Here is a 15,943-nt window from a genome sequence, read left to right as displayed (position 1 = left end):
ATTTTATGCAATTCAGTGGTTGTTTTGTGTAGCACTTAACTACAAATTAAAGAATAATTTCAGAATACAATGAAATCTGAGCAATATTTTTTGGAATCCAGTGGCCATTCACTCAGTGTCCCTACTTGAATTTTTCTTCGGTGAACGTGATGTACAGATGTAATCACACATTAGCCGTGGTGATAAAGATTTCTCCAGTAGTCCTGAAAAAGTATTGTGACTACAGAGGCCACTTACCACTAATTATGGTTTTCAAGAGCATTGCCTGCATATCCCCACTGATGGGATATGGACCCTCATGCCACAGAGCTTTTGGAACTTTTTAGAAAATTGTCAGCACAGAAAAGTCACATCATCCCCAAAGGATGGAAAACCAGCCAGTTGCACTTGCACTGGAGTAATCCTGAAAATAACCAGAGTATCCTGGTACTTGGAGCCAGACAAAAGTGCCAGTCCCAGCACTGAAGGCTTATACTTCCTCTCTTTAGCGAGCTTTGAAGCCTAATGGGGCCAAGACAAGAGGACAAGTCTGTCTTGATCTTTAAGGAAGTCTGGAAACAACCAGGCTTCTCCCTCTGGCTTCATGAGTAAAGGCTCAGCACATAGAAGAACAATCTCTGACATTCCCTCCTTGAGGCCCAAAAGACAACAACTATGTGCAACTATGTGGAAAGATGGATGGGCACAAATACATTACTTAAAATCCAGTCTTTTTCTGTTAATCGTTGGGGTCTGGATTGGACATAATCAACCTGGAATTCAAACTGTGCAATGATGTTGAAATACCCTAAAACTCACCTGAACTACCTAAAAAATACCTAAAGCCACAATAATTATTAACAAGCTCCCTGAAAATTTTGTGGGGGAAAAAACACACAAAAACAAACAAGAAAAGCTCTTTGGACACTGAGGAACACTCCTGTACTTGTAATTAGCCACAGAAAAGAAAGAGAGGAGGTAGTTGAGTACTGAATGGCACTTTATAACCTTGGCCCCGAGCGTTCAGTCCTGCAAGGCTCATTCACACAGTCTCAATGAGGAACTTTCTAGAAAAGCAGTGCCCAAGCTCAACGGCATGGGGCTGGGGGGCAGTCTCATCCCAAAAGTGGAAATAGACAGAGGCCACTAAAAAGAAGAATATAAGAAAAGCCAGAAGTTTATTAAGACAAGTATAGTATTAAATATAAAATCTCCACTTTGCATGGAGATAAGAACCCAGATATTTAAATCAACATACGCTACTGAGGGTATGTTTTGAGAGTACTGTCTCATGAGAGATTTACATGAGAGACTCACAAAGCATAAAATAAAGATTGTGAGATGCATGCTATTTGGTAAAACAAAGGAATATATGCAGACCACAATATAAATGAGGCGGCTAAATTAAGCACCTTAATTACAACAACATTCAGTAATAAGTGCTACAGTGATTTGATGAAATCATGGTAATTGCTTTTAACTGTGGTGGTGCTGGTGGCTATAGAGGCTGGGTGAAATTAATAATAACTTCACTGAACATCAAATATTAGTGCTATTTGGATGCCAGTTAATTCAGGTCACCCATCCCTATAATTAGCACTGAGATCAGTGACACTGCTATTGTCATTAGCAACTTGGAGCACATGACAAAAGCTCTCTAGCTCTCCTGGTTCTCCACTGAACTTAAAGAGCAGGGTTTTCCTTGGTCTCTGCATCCCTGGACTCAACAGTGGAAGAGATGACCTCTAGACCCAACCCACACTCCTCTTGAATCTAGCAGGGGTTTTCAAACTCGGGGTGTGGGGGGTTATTAAATGGGGGGTTGTAAGCTGTCAGGGTCTACCCCAAAACTCCAATTCACCTCCAGCATTTATAATACTGTTAAATATAAAATGTATGTTTTAAAATTTATAAGGGGTGCGGTCACACTCAGAGGCTTGCTGTGTGAAAGGAGCCACCAATACAAAAGTTTGAGAACCACTGATCTAGAGGCTATATGCAAGGAAAACTGACATATTCAGGATGACAATAGGCTTGTCTCATCCATTTTACCAGAGGCTCACTTCCTCCCTACTTACATTTGGCTGTTTTCTGGTTGTGGTGGTGTAGAGACCCGATAGCCTTTGTCCTCCCACCAATAACTTCTGGAGCAGAAAACTGGCTTTTCTCAAGATGTTTAGGCATATTGAGCTATTCTCACATCTTGCTTGTATAGAGAAAGGTAGCTGATAAGGCTAAGGAAGGGTAGACATTACCTATGTACTGAGGAGACAGAAGGGCAGGTGCATTGTTTCTTCCATTGGAACATTTGGGTGTTGCAGACAAAGAAAGTCAGAGTTTAATAGATTTGGTGTGCAGCTATTTCTATGCACCATTCACTGCTGTATAAATTAACTGCACAGGGCTCATATCTACCCATTTCTACCTTTAGATATACACATGCATTTTCAAAAATGGTTTTAAATGGTAAAAGGCCTGGAAAGTTCAGATATAGATAATGAACAGTTATTTAACACACAGTAACTGTGGTTCTTTAAGATGTTCTCCATGTATGGATCCCACTCCTGGTATGCATGTGCCCTATGCACAGGACATCTGAATCCTTTAACTGGCAGTGCCTGGGGGCAGGGTCGGCTTTAGCAAGTGTGGGGCCCGATTCGTACTCACGTAGTGACGCTCCAGGTTTTCAGCGGCACTCAAGGACCCGCTGCTGAAATGCCGCCGAAGACCCAGAGCGCCGCCGGGTGAGTAAAAATTAAAAAGGCGCCGGCGCTGGGCCCTCTTGGGCACTGGTGCGGGCCCTCTTAGGTGCAGGGCCCGATTCTGGGGAATCGGGCAAATCGGCCTAAAGCCAGCCCTGCCTGGGGAGGCCACCTGTGCATCCCACATGCCGTCATGTTACACCCTCCTGAGGGCATAAAAGGAGGAGCATCCAACTTCCACTCATTTCCTTTATCACCCCACGTCCTGATCAAAGAGCTGTGGGAAAGAGGATGGGTAGTGGGGTCCACATTTACAGAGTATCTTGAACAATTACAGTTACTGTAAGCTAAGTAACTTCTTTCTAGTCCAAGTATCTGTACATGGGGATCCTGCTCTTGGTAATTAGCCAGCATTTAACTCCTTAAGGTGGTGGGAGTTAGGAGCTTAACTAAACAATTATTTCAGTAATGTCTGACTAAACTGAGAGTCAGATCTGAAAGCTCATGCAAGGGAATAGTGGCTGGTGAATGTATGAATGGAGCTCTACACAGCTGCTCTACAATTTTCAGCTAAGGCATGCAAGCAAGGCCATCTGATAGAATCAGATTTATTATGGGACAGAAAAGTAATCATGTTGATATTATAGGAGGTTCTAAGATCTTCTCAGATCCTGCAACCCTTAACCACCTCCTGCACCTCAAAACCCTCATCCCCAGTCCCACTGCTCAGCCCACACACCCCCATCCAGAGCCCTCACCTCCCCTTCCCCCAACCCCTGCCCCATCCCAGAGCCATCTCTTGCACCCCAACCCCCTCATCCCTAGCCCCACTCCAGAGCATGCACCACCAGCCATAGCCCTCACCCCACTCATGCAACCCAGCCCCCTGCCCCAGCCTGGAGAAAGTGAGTGAGGGTGGGGGAAAGCGAGTGACGGAGGGGAGGTGAATGGAGGGCAGCCGGAGCCTCAGAGAAGGGGCAGGACAGGGGCAGGGCCTTGGGCGCAGGGTATGGCAGGGGCAGGGGTGGGGTGTTCAGTTTTGTGCAATTAGAAAGTTGGCAAACCTAGTGACAAATTTCAGGAACTATGTTAGTAGAGCAAATTTTTTAACAAATTGATAAATTAAATAGTAATAAGTCACCAGGACCCAGGGCCGCCCAGAGGATTCCGGGGGCCCGGGGTCTTTGGCGGCGGGGGGCCCTTCCGTTCCGGGACCCGCCGCCGAAGTGCCCCGAAGACCCGCGGCGGGAGCCCCCCACTGGCGAATTACCGCCGAAGCGGGACCCGCCGCCGACGTGCAGCGAGGTCTTCGGCGGTAATTCAGCGGCGGGTCCCAGAACGGAAGGGCCCCCCGCCGCCGAATTACTGCCGAAGACCGGGCTGCACGTCGGCGGCGGGTCCCGCTTCGGCGGTAATTCGCCAGTGGGGGGTCCTTCCGCCCCGGAGCGGAAGGACCCCCCGCCGGCGGAGACCGGGAGCGAAGAAGCTCCTGCGCCCTCTTGCCCCGCCCCCTCTGGGTGGCCCTGACCCTATCCACCCCCCCGAACACCCACAATCCACACCCCCCCATTCCCTGCCCCCTCCCCCAACCTCTGCCCTGACTGTCCCCAGGGCTCCCTGCCCCTTAGCCACCCCCGGCCCCAGCCTCTTACCCCCGGCTCCCTCCTCACCCGGAGCCTCAGCGCCTCGGCTGAACAGCCGCAGCGTGTCCCCGGCGGGGCCTGAGCCCCGTCCCGCTCAGAGCCGCGTGGTGAGGGGGCGGGGCTGGGATCTCCGGGCCCAGCGGTGGGAGCAGAGCTCAGCCCGGAGCTCCCAGCCCCGCCCCCTCCCCACGCGGCGCGGCGCGGGGCTCAGGGGCCCCGGCTGAGACACGCCGCTTGATGCGCTGAGGCTCCAGGAGAGGGGCGGAGGCGGGAGCCTCCGCTGTTCTCTTGGGGGCCCCTGCGGAGCCCGGGGCCCAGGGCAAATTGCCTCCTTTGCCCCCCCCCCGGGCGGCCCTGCCAGGACCAGATGATATTCACCCAAACAGTGGCAAATTAGCCACTGCTACAGACTAGGGACCAAATGGCTAGGCAGCGGTTCTGCAGAAAGGGACCTAGGGGTTACAGTGGATTAGATGCTGGATATGAGACAACAGTGTGCCCTTGTTGCCAAGAAGGCTAATGGCATATTGGGCTGTATAAGTAGGGGCATTACAGATCGAGTAATGTAATTATTCCCCTCTATTCGACATTGGTGAGGCCTCATCTGGAGTACTGTGTCCAGTTTTGGGCCCCACACTACAAGAAGGATGTGGAAAAATTGGAAAGAGTCCAGTGGATGGCAAAAAATGATTAGGGAACTGGAGCACATACCTTGTGAGGAGAGGCTGAGGGAACTGGGATTATTTAGTCTGCGGAAGAGAAGAATGAGGAGGGATTGGATAGCTGCTTTCACGTACCTGAAAGGGGGTTCCAGAGAGGATGGACCTAGACTGTTCTCAGTGGTAGCAAATGACAGAACAAGGAGTAATGGTCTCAAGTTGCAGTGGGGGAGGTTTTGGTTGGATATTAGGAAAAACTTTTTCACTGGGAGGGTGGTGAAGCACTGGAATGGGTTACTTAGGGAGGTGATGGAATCTTCTTCCTTATTTCCTTAGAGGTTTTTAAAATCAGGCTTGACAAAGCCCTGGCTGGGATGATTTAGTTGGGGATTGGTCCTGTTTTGAGCAGGGGGTTGGACTAGATGACCCATCCAACCCTGATATTCTATGATTCTGTGATTCTATGAACCCTGGTCCCCTGCAGAAGTGCCAGGGGAAGCCTCTGCACCCAGACCTCCACTGAGGCCCTGGGACTGGAGGCATTCTCTCTACCTGCCACTCCTGGAACCTTGGTGGGGTGAGAGAGTTTCTCCAGTCTTGGAGCCACAGTGTGTGTGTGTGTGTGGGTAAGGATCAAACAGGTAGAAGGGCAGCACTAGACAGCTGGAATGGGTGGGACCCTAGGTGGAACAGGGGCATGGCTGGGGGAAGGGGCAGAAAAGGGTGGGGCTATAGGCAGAAGGGGCAGAATGACGTTGCAGGTGGAAGGGGTGGAGAAGGACCCACACTTGCTCTGGCCTAGGGCCCCAGGAAACCTTAATCTGCCTCTGTACTGAAGAGTGCTGAAGGAACTCAAATATGAAATTCAGGAACTACTAACTGTGGTATGTATTGCTTAAATCAGCCTCTGTACGATGGCTGGAGGATAGCTAATGTAACCCAATATTTTTAAAAAGTTCCAGAGGCAATACTGGCAATTACAGGTCAGTAAGCCTAGCTTCCGTACCAGGCAATTTGGTTGAAATGATAGTAAAGAATAGAATTATCAGAGATATAGATTAAACACAATATGTTGGGGAAGAACCAATGTGGCTTTTGTAAAGGGAAATCATGCCTCACCAATCTACTAGAATTCTTTAAGAGTGTCAACAAGCATGTGAACAAGGGTGATCCATGGGATATAGTGTACCTTGACTTTCAGTAAACCTTTGAAAAGGCTCATAAACGTCTTAGTTTTAGACACAACAAATCCTGAATCTTTTCAAGGGACTCTTATGGTCCTTTCTAATACTATGATTCTAAGCAAAGCAGACTGTCATGGGATAAAAGGGAAGGTCTTCTCATGGATCAGTAACTGGTTTAAAGATAGGAAACAAAGGGAAGAAATAAATGATCATTAATAATGGAAAGAGGTACATAGTGGGGTCCTCCAAGGATGTGTCCTGAGATCAGTGATGTTTATCATATTGATAAATGATATGGAAAAAGAGGTAAACAGTTTGGTGGTTAAATTTGCAGACAATACAAAATTACACAATATAGTTAAGTCCAAAAATTACCATGAAGAGTTTTAAAAAGATTTCACAAAACTGGGTGACCAGGCAACGAAATGGCAGATGAAAATCTGGGTTGATAAATGAAAAGTAATGTCCATTGGAAAACATAATCCCAACTACAAATACAAAATGATGGGATCTCAATTAGCTGTTAGCAGTCAAGAAAGATTTTGGAGTCATCCTGGATAGTTCTCAGAAATCATTTTCTCAATGTGCAGTGGCAGTCAAAAAAGCTAACCAAATGTTAGGAAAGCGATAGATAAGACAGAAAATGTAATGCCACTATATAAAATCCACGGTATGCCCACATCTTGAATACTGAGTGCAGTTTTTGTTGCCCCCTCTCATAGAGATATATTAAAATTGGACGATGTACAGAAAACAACAATAAAACTGATTAGTTGTATGGAACAGCTTCCATATTAGTAGAGATTGAAAAGACTGTTCATCTTGACAAAGAGATAACTAAGGGGAATATGATGGAGGTCTATACAATTTTGAATTGTGTGGAGAAAATGAAAGTATTATTTACTCTTTCACATTACATAAGAACCAAGGGTCACCCAATTAAAATAATAGGAAGCAAGTTTAAAGCAAACAAATGGAAGTATTTCTTCACCCTATGCACAGTCAATCTGTGGAACTTGTTGCCAGGGGATATTGTGGAGGCCAAAACAACAACTGGGTTCAGAAAAGAATTAGAGAAATCCATGGAGGATAGGTCAATCAACAGCTATTATTCAAGTTGTTCAGGGACACAACCCCATGCTCTGGGTGTCCTTAAATATATGACTGCCAGAAGCTGGCACTGGACAACAAGAGACAGATCACTCGATAATTGCCCTGTTGTGTTCATTCCCACTGAGGTATTAGACACTGGCCACTGTCAGAAGACAGGATACTGGGCTAGATGAACCACTGATCTGACTCAGCATGACCATTTTTATAGTTCCAGACTCGCTGATCACTTAGAGGCAGGTAGACCTGTGGTTCTCAAAGCCGGTCCACTGCTTGTTCAGGGAAATCCCCTGGCGGGCTGGGCCGGTTTGTTTACCTGCCACATCCACAGGTTCGGCCGATCGCGGCTCCCACTGGTCGTGGTTCACCACTTCAGGCCAATGGGGGCTGCAGGAAGGGCGGCCAGCACATCCCTCGGCCTGCGCCACTTCCCGCAGCCCCCATTGGTCTGGAGCGGCGAACCGCGACCCGTGGGAGCCGCAATCAGCTGAACCTGCAGACGTGTCAGGTAAACAAACTGGCCCAGCCCACCAGGGGCTTTCCCTGAACAAATGGCAGACTGGCTTTGAGAACCACTGACTGCCTGAGCTTCCCTTATGGATAAGATAAGGGTGCTAGCTGTAGGTCCCAACCTGTACCCACAACTACTCTTTCAAAGGTGACTAAAAATGCATTTGGGATAGTCCTCAGAGCCCACATTATAGAGGCCTATTGCTTGTACCTGGTTGCCAGTCTTTGCTGCAGGACTCGCCACACCTGGGTGTAGCTGCTGTTTCTCATTGGCTTGCTCTCAAATAAAGTCTCGTTGCTCAGCTTGCCAGGCAAGCAAAGACTGTCTCTCCAGATAGTGGGACTCTGCTGGAAGGCCTACAGGGTCTTATGAATCTCTTTCTCTTGTTCTAGGAGCTACTGCAATGTCTCCTCCTTTGCCCAGACTGCTGAACCTTTGCACCAGCTCTTCCATTATGTTATCTGTGAGCACAGATAAGACAGATATGGAGAAGCCCCCAGTTGCCACACAATCTGACCCTCTGCTCCTGCCTTGTGGAACAAATGGCTATGCCACCTCCAGCCCATTACCATCGCTATGTATTTTGTAGTTTATCAACCACCACCCTCCTACAGTCCTGGGTAGAAATTCTATTTACAATGTCATACAATCAGAAGAAAAAGAAGAACACCCAGAGATCTCCATTTATCTTGGCCTGCCTGCCTTCCTCTTTCCTCTCTTGCCCCTGCACTTCCTTCCTGTTCTATGCTCCTTATCTGCTCTTGCAGTTAATGGGCTGATTAGCTTCTTAGTACTCCCCAAACCAGGCTAATCTAGTAATTATCCACTCCTTCCCTCAACAGGCCCTTTCTGGGAGAAATAAATGGATTTATAATGACCAGAGTGTTGGTTCAGCTGCTGGTTCTCAGAACTATGTCACAGAGGAAAATCAAAGACAATTCTAATATACTGTACATTTTGGGTTACGTGTCATAGTTACTCTGTCCACATAAAAGACCACATGTGAAAGAGCCCAAATCTTGGAAGTATTGAATGGTATGAAATCTTTCCTGAAATAAGAAGGCTTTCAGCACTTGAGTCAAGAATTGCTTCTATTAGTTCTGCTGACTGGGTCGGGATGAGAACTGATTTGCTGTGGTTAACCCTCAGGACCAGTAATTAAAAGAATTGAAGATCTAACTGCACATCCACAGAGATTTTGTGAGCTGATCTTCCCTGAATCAAGCAGTCATCAAGGTAAGAATTACATGAAGACCTTGTCTTCTCCAATATACCGCTAGCACTCAGAGATATGTCATAAATATCCTGGGGGCAGTGGAGAGGCCAAAAGGGAGTACTCTGAATTGATAGAGCTCTCCTGAAACCACAAAACCAAGATAATTCCTGTGAGATGGGTATATATGAAAGTAGATGTGTAATTTGAAGGTTCTGAAGCAATCATAGGGTCTAAAGAAGATACAATAGAAACAAGAGGCACCATATGTAATCTGACACAACATGTGTATGTGTTAAGAAACTTGAGAGTGTCCCAAATCACAATAATTCATAAACATATGTCTACTTGGAGAATGTCACTAAGTTGAATGATTTTTCTTGGAACACCTCTACTGGTATTTTGATGGTCTCTGCCACCTTCTTAAGGTCTTGAAATGCTTTGAAATCATTAGAATTGCCAACTTTCTACTCCCACAAAACCGAATACTAGTGCTGTCAATTAATCGCAGTTAATGCATGCAATTAACTCAAAAAAATTAATTGTAATTAATCACAGTTTTAATCACACTGTTAAACAATAGAATCCCAAATGAAATGTATTAAATATTTTGGATTTTTTTACATGATCATATACATTGTATTCTGTGTTGTAATTGAAATCAAAGTGTATATTATTTTTATTACAAATATTTGCACTGTAAAAATGAAAACCAAATAAATAGTATTTTTCAATTCATCTCATACATGTAGCATAGTGCAATCTGTTTGTTGTGAAAGTGCAATTTACAAATGTACATTTTTTTGGTTACATAACTGCACTCAAAAACAAAACAATGTAAAACATTAAAGCCTACAAGTTCACTCAGTCCTACTTCTTGCTCAGTCAGTCACTAAGACAAACAAGTTTGTTTACATTTACAGGAGATAATGCTGCCTGCTTATTATTTACAATGTCACCAGAAAGTAAGAACAGTCATTTGCATAGCACTTTTGTAGCTGGAATTGCAAGATATTTATGTGCCAGATACGCTAAATATTCGTATGTCCCTTCATGCTTCAGCCACCATTCCAGAAGACATGCTTTCATGGTAATGATGCTTGTTAAAAAAAATAATGTGTTAATTAAATTTGTGACTGAATTCCTTGATGGAGAATTGTATGTCCCCTGCTCTGTTTTACCCACGTTCTGCCACGTTTCATGTTGTAGCAGACTCAGATGGTGACCCAGCACATATTGTTCATTTTAAGAACACTTTCACTGCAGATTTGACAAAAAGCAAAGAAGGTACCAGTGTGCGATTTCTAAAGATAGCTACAGCATGTGATCCAAGGTTTAAGAATCTGAAGTGCCTTCTAAAATATGAGGGACACAAGGTGTGGAGCATGCTTTCAGAACTCTTAAAAGAGCAACACTCTCATGCAGAAACTACAGAACCTGAACCACCAAAAAAGGAAAATCAGCCTTCTGCTGATGGCATCTGACTCAGATAATAAAAATGAACACGTCAGTCCACACTGCTTTGCATTGTTATTGAGCGGAGCCTGTCATCAGCATGGACACATGTCCCTTGGAATGGTGGTTGAAAAGTGAAGGAACATATGAATCTTGTAATGCTGGCTACAAGAGTGTCATTTGAACACCTGTTCTCACTTTCAGATGACATTGGGGAGGGTGAGAGCTCTAGCTGGGGGTTCAGATTCTTTATTGGGGCTGGGGATGAGGGGCTTGGATGGCGGGATGGAGGATTGGGGTTGGGACAGGGGATTGGGGCATGGGAGGGGATGTGGGGTGCAGGCTCCAGGCAGTGCTTGCCTCAAACCGCTCCCAGAAACAATGGAATGTCCCCTTTCTGGCTCCTAGATGGAGGCACAGCCAGGTGGCTCTGCATGCTGACCCATCTTCAGGCACCACCTCTGCGGCTCCCATTGGCCATGGTTCCCAACCAATAGGAGCTGCAGAGCCGGTGCTTGGAACTAGGGCAGTGTGCGGAGCCCTCCGGCTGCCCCATGCATTGGAGACAGAGGAGAAATATGCCGCTGCTTCCAGGAGCTGTGCGGAGCCACGGCAGGCAGAGAGCCTGCCTTAGCACCACTGCACTGCTGACCGGACTTTTAAGGGCCCTGTCAGCAGTGCTGACTGGAACCACCAAGGTCCCTTTTGGATCAGGATTACAGTCAAATTCTAGACACCTGGCAACCCTAGATGTGACGGAGACTGATGTGGCAACTGCTTTATCAGTGTGGAAGGTAAAAACAGTAACAGTGCTAAGGTGCTATTGGAGACTCTTGTTGATCCAAGATGTCATCACTTTCACTCATCAGTTCCTTCTCTTCTATTGTGATGTCCTCTGAGTGAGGCAAATGTAAGGCCCTAGATCTAGAATGAGGAGCATTAAAATGATCTGGATACTGAGACTGTGGGATCCATGAAGTCCATTATGGTCACGATTGAAAATTATAAGGTTTTGGCATATGATATCAAATAGGTGTCATCCAAGGTGCAAGAGTCATATCAGAAGCATGAAGTGTACTTCTCTCATAGTGATCAGTCTTTTGAAAGATCAGGAGAGAATGTCACTGATCTTGGTGATGGTTTCTTGCTAGATGCTGTGGACAAACTCAAAGCAGCAAAGAATCCTGTGGCACCTTATAGACTAACAGACGTTTTGGAGCATGAGCTTTTTTGGGTGAATACCCACTTCGTCGGATGCAAGTAGTGGAAATTTCCAGGGGCAGGTATATATATGCAAGCAAGAAGCAAGCTAGAGATAACGAGGTTAGTTCAATCAGGGAGGATGAGGCCCTGTTCTAGCAGTTGAGGTGTGAAAACCAAGGGAGGAGAAACTGGTTCTGTAGTTGGCAAGCCATTCACAGTCTTTGTTTAATCCTGAGCTGATGGTGTCAAATTTGCAGATGAACTGAAGCTCAGCAGTTTCTCTTTGAAGTCTGGTCCTGAAGTTTTTTTGCTGCAGGATGGCCACCTTAAGATCTGCTATTGTGTAGCCAGGGAGGTTGAAGTGTTCTCCTACAGGTTTTTGTATATTGCCATTCCTAATATCTGATTTGTGTCCATTTATCCTTTTTCGTAGAGACTGTCCAGTTTGGCCGATGTACATAGAGGGGCATTGCTGGCATATGATGGCGTATATTACATTGGTGGACGTGCAGGTGAATGAACCGGTGATGGTGTGGCTGATCTGGTTAGGTCCTGTGATGGTGTCGCTGGTGTAGATATGTGGGCAGAGTTGGCATCGAGGTTTGTTGCACGGATTGGTTCCTGAGCTAGAGTTATTATGGTGCGGTGTGCAGTTACTGGTGACAATATGCTTCAGGTTGGCAGGTTGTCTGTGGGCGAGGACTGGCCTGCCACCCAAGGCCTGTGAAAGCGAGGGATCATTGTCCAGGATGGGTTGTAGATCCCTGATGATGCATAGGAGCGGTTTTAGCTGGGGACTGTATGTGATGGCCAGTGGAGTCCTGTTGGTTTCTTTCTTGGGTTTGTCTTGCAGTAGGAGGCTTCTGGGTACACGTCTGGCTCTGTTGATCTGTTTCCTTATTTCCTCGTGCGGGTACTGTAGTTTTGAGAATGCTTGGTGGAGATTTAGTAGCTGTTGGTCTCTGTCTGAGGGGTTAGAGCAGATGCGGTTGTACCTCAGTGCTTGGCTGTAGACAATGGATCTTGTGGTGTGCCCGGGATGGAAGCTGGAGGCATGAAGGTAGGCATAGCGGTCGGTAGGTTTTCGGTATAGGGTGGTGTTAATGTGACCATCACTTATTTGCACCGTGGTGTCTAGGAAGTGGACCTCTCGTGTAGATTGGTCCAGGCTGAGGTTGATGGTGGGGTGTTAGTACTATAAGGTGCCACAGGATTATTTGCTGCTTTTACATATCCAGACTAACACGGCTACCCCTCTGATACTGGACAAACTCAGAAGAACAAAACTCTTCAACAGGAGATGCTTTTAACCTGGGGGTGACTGGAATCTGAAGAGGGCTCACATATTTCCTCTGAATTACAAATGGATGCAGTGCAATGTTCATAATAGGTTCTGTAGGCTTCAGTATCAAAGTAGCTTTTGAAACCACGGACAACCAGGACACACATAAGAGTGGTGGTTCCTGTTCTGAGTTGATGCTGAACTCTGCTGGAGTAGGATATGAAGTCATAAAAAAGGCTGCATGACAAACATATTTCAAAGTTGGGAGATTTTGGTTCAGCCACAGGGCTAATAGCTGGTGGCCATGTTACTGAGGCTGACAAACAAACCAACTAATAGACAAACCAACTTTAGCTAATTCTGCCCCCTTCCCCGCCACCAATGGGTTAGTAAAAAAAAGTATATAAAAGAGACTAAAGTACAGTCACTTCATTAACTATGTAAGAAGAGAGACTACAATAACTAAGAAGACATTGCTGGTTAAAAGATTCTGGCCTCCTGTATATAGGGCACATAAGCACCAAGAGCGAGATCCACAGATACTCAAGGAAGAAACGGGGTTACTGTGAACAAAAAAAAATTTGCCTATTCACCTATCTGGGATCAGAAAACACTCCTTGTCCCAAAACACTGATGCTTTAATGCTATAGGGTCTGGATGTCTCAGAAATACTGTGCAATTAAAACAAACCATCAGAGGAGAAATATGATGAAATAAACATTTCTTGCTGTATTTTTTGCCCAGATTTCTGGAAATTTTGCGAGTAAGTTTACTCAAGAGATTTCCATACAAATTTTTTTTGACTCAAAAAGTTTTGACTCAAGATAAACTTTCAATAAACAATTGATTTTTTGGGTGATTAAAGAATTGTTTTTTTGAACAAAACTCTGAACCTTCTTCATGGTGTAAAAGAGAGAAAACAATATCACCACTTTGACAAGAGTTTTGTATTTTATTGATAATCTATTTAGCTAGGCAGTAAACTCAGAGCCCAGGGTAATAATGAAAACCACAAATACCGATAATTTGGGGATAGTGTACTGAAGCATAAGGAGTATTCAGATCATAAAAGTAAAGCCTTTCTTTTCAATTATTAAGTAGCCTTTTGTGAACATTTATATATTCTAAGTATTCAAGATAAAATTAGAGAAAATAACAAAGACAGATAATGAAAATTAAATATCCACAATGAAAGGGCAAAATTGTAAATTAACAACATGTAGCTTTAACAGTAATAATTTTGTAGCCAAAATTTAACATGCGATAGAGTCTTAACTGGGCATTCACAATTTAATTCTGTTCTTCTTTCAGTTCTCCTACATAAATTAAATCTCCTATATCAGTGAGGTGTGTCTGCTGGACTACAGTGGAGTTTATGATTTCTGGTCCGACTCTTTTTTCTCCTTTGGGTGGAAAGAGCTCTTCAGAGAATTAAAGAGTGACACAAACAGTAATTTCTTGTTTGCACTCCAGAAATAACAGAATTGTGTATAGAACACACAGAAGTGGTGGTAAATGGGAAAGAATATGGATATCCTCTTACTCTGAGACACAGAAAATTCCATTTCCCTTCATATCTAAATAACAGCCTGCAAAGGAAATAAACAGACTATTACGCCCAGGGGCAATCCAGTTGTCTCCAATTCCATTTCACACAAGTGAAGATTCCTTTGAAGGACTAGGGTGTCAATGGGAGCTTAGGTCTGATTTGAAGAGAGACATTTTTTGAAAAAATGCAACAGAAAAAAGTTCCATGATTAAAATGCAACATCTGAATATTTAAAATCTATATTTAAATTATGTTGATGATGGTGAATGGTCCTAGACAGAGGTATATGGAAACAGAATTTCAAAGAACAAGCATGATATTGGAAATGGCAAAGCAAGAGTCCTCACCAATAAGCCCCTAGACCACTCCTGTGGATGAAAGGGATAACACATGCTCATTCTAAACCTCTTAGGCTGAGGCTCTGCTGAAAGTCTGTTGACTGAACACTGTCAATTATGATTGTGGGTTTTGTGATATGAACACCACCTCAGCCCAGTGTAATGGAGCTGTGTTTCAAAGGACCAAATTATCCCCAATTCCTATTAATAGAGGCAATTCAGAGCTTAATGCTGATAGTGGTTATCTCATTGAAAAGTGATATTTCATTTGTGACACTAGCAATACTGTATAAAACTGCAATTATACCAGTGAGAAATTGTAAATAAGTTCATTCTTGGTGCAGCTACCATTGTCTTCACAGGTCTGAAAAATGTGTGTATTATATTACACCCCTTTCATCCCACGCACATTCTTCACCATTTAGTCCCAAAGGGTGATCCATTCAGAGCTGAAAGAACAGCAGCATTATCACCAGGCTGAAACCTTTTATTTTCACACAGGCGGCTCCTTTCCACTAAGCTCAATAGCTAGCCCTATAGTTTTCATTCATCTCCTTGTCTCTTCCCTTTCCCCACATGTCCATCTCTTCTTTCAATCCCAGCATGCAGCACTTCATAGGCATTCGGGTGTATCTCTGGTCTCTCTCGGGTTTATCTACACACTTAAGTTGGTTCTTATACTATGCTCTTCACCATGGTATGCAAGTACCTCTCTCAGACTATTCAGCACATGACCACCGTCCAAGCGCTACTCACAGCCTTGTCTACTACTGTTTGTCCTCCCATTTTCCATCGCTGTTACTGCTGTTTCATCTAACTCTCCAAAACAGCAACTCAAAAATCAATATGTTCCAGACACTGACCTTGTGGCATATTAGTTATTATGCCCCTGCCAAGGCAGCTTTATTAGTTTTCCCATGAGCCCTCTAGAGGCTTCTGATGTGGATCAGGGGTCATAGAACAGGCTGACCCCGATGCAAGAACTATTTGCCAGTTTTCTTAATCTTATTATATACTAAAATAAATTTGCACTTGCTAAGCTATTTATCATTAGGATTGTGTTGTACCCTCCTTGAAGTGAACAAAGTGTTCTCCTGCCTAGAACTGAATCTCAT

The 15,943-nt window shown here is 44.7% G+C and overlaps 1 protein-coding gene across 1 annotated transcript in view; it reads right to left on the bottom strand.

Moving 5' to 3' along the window:
- LOC120401373 (protein eyes shut homolog) overlaps positions 1-15,943 on the bottom strand; it is a 676,185-nt gene that overhangs the window by 537,475 nt on the left and 122,767 nt on the right. The window lies entirely within an intron of this gene.

Source organism: Mauremys reevesii, linkage group 3, assembly GCF_016161935.1.
Source record: "Mauremys reevesii isolate NIE-2019 linkage group 3, ASM1616193v1, whole genome shotgun sequence".
In the NCBI taxonomy this organism is placed as follows: Eukaryota; Metazoa; Chordata; order Testudines; family Geoemydidae; genus Mauremys; species Mauremys reevesii.
Note: the sequence above shows the minus strand (reverse complement) of the source record. Positions and strands in the feature narration are given on the sequence as shown.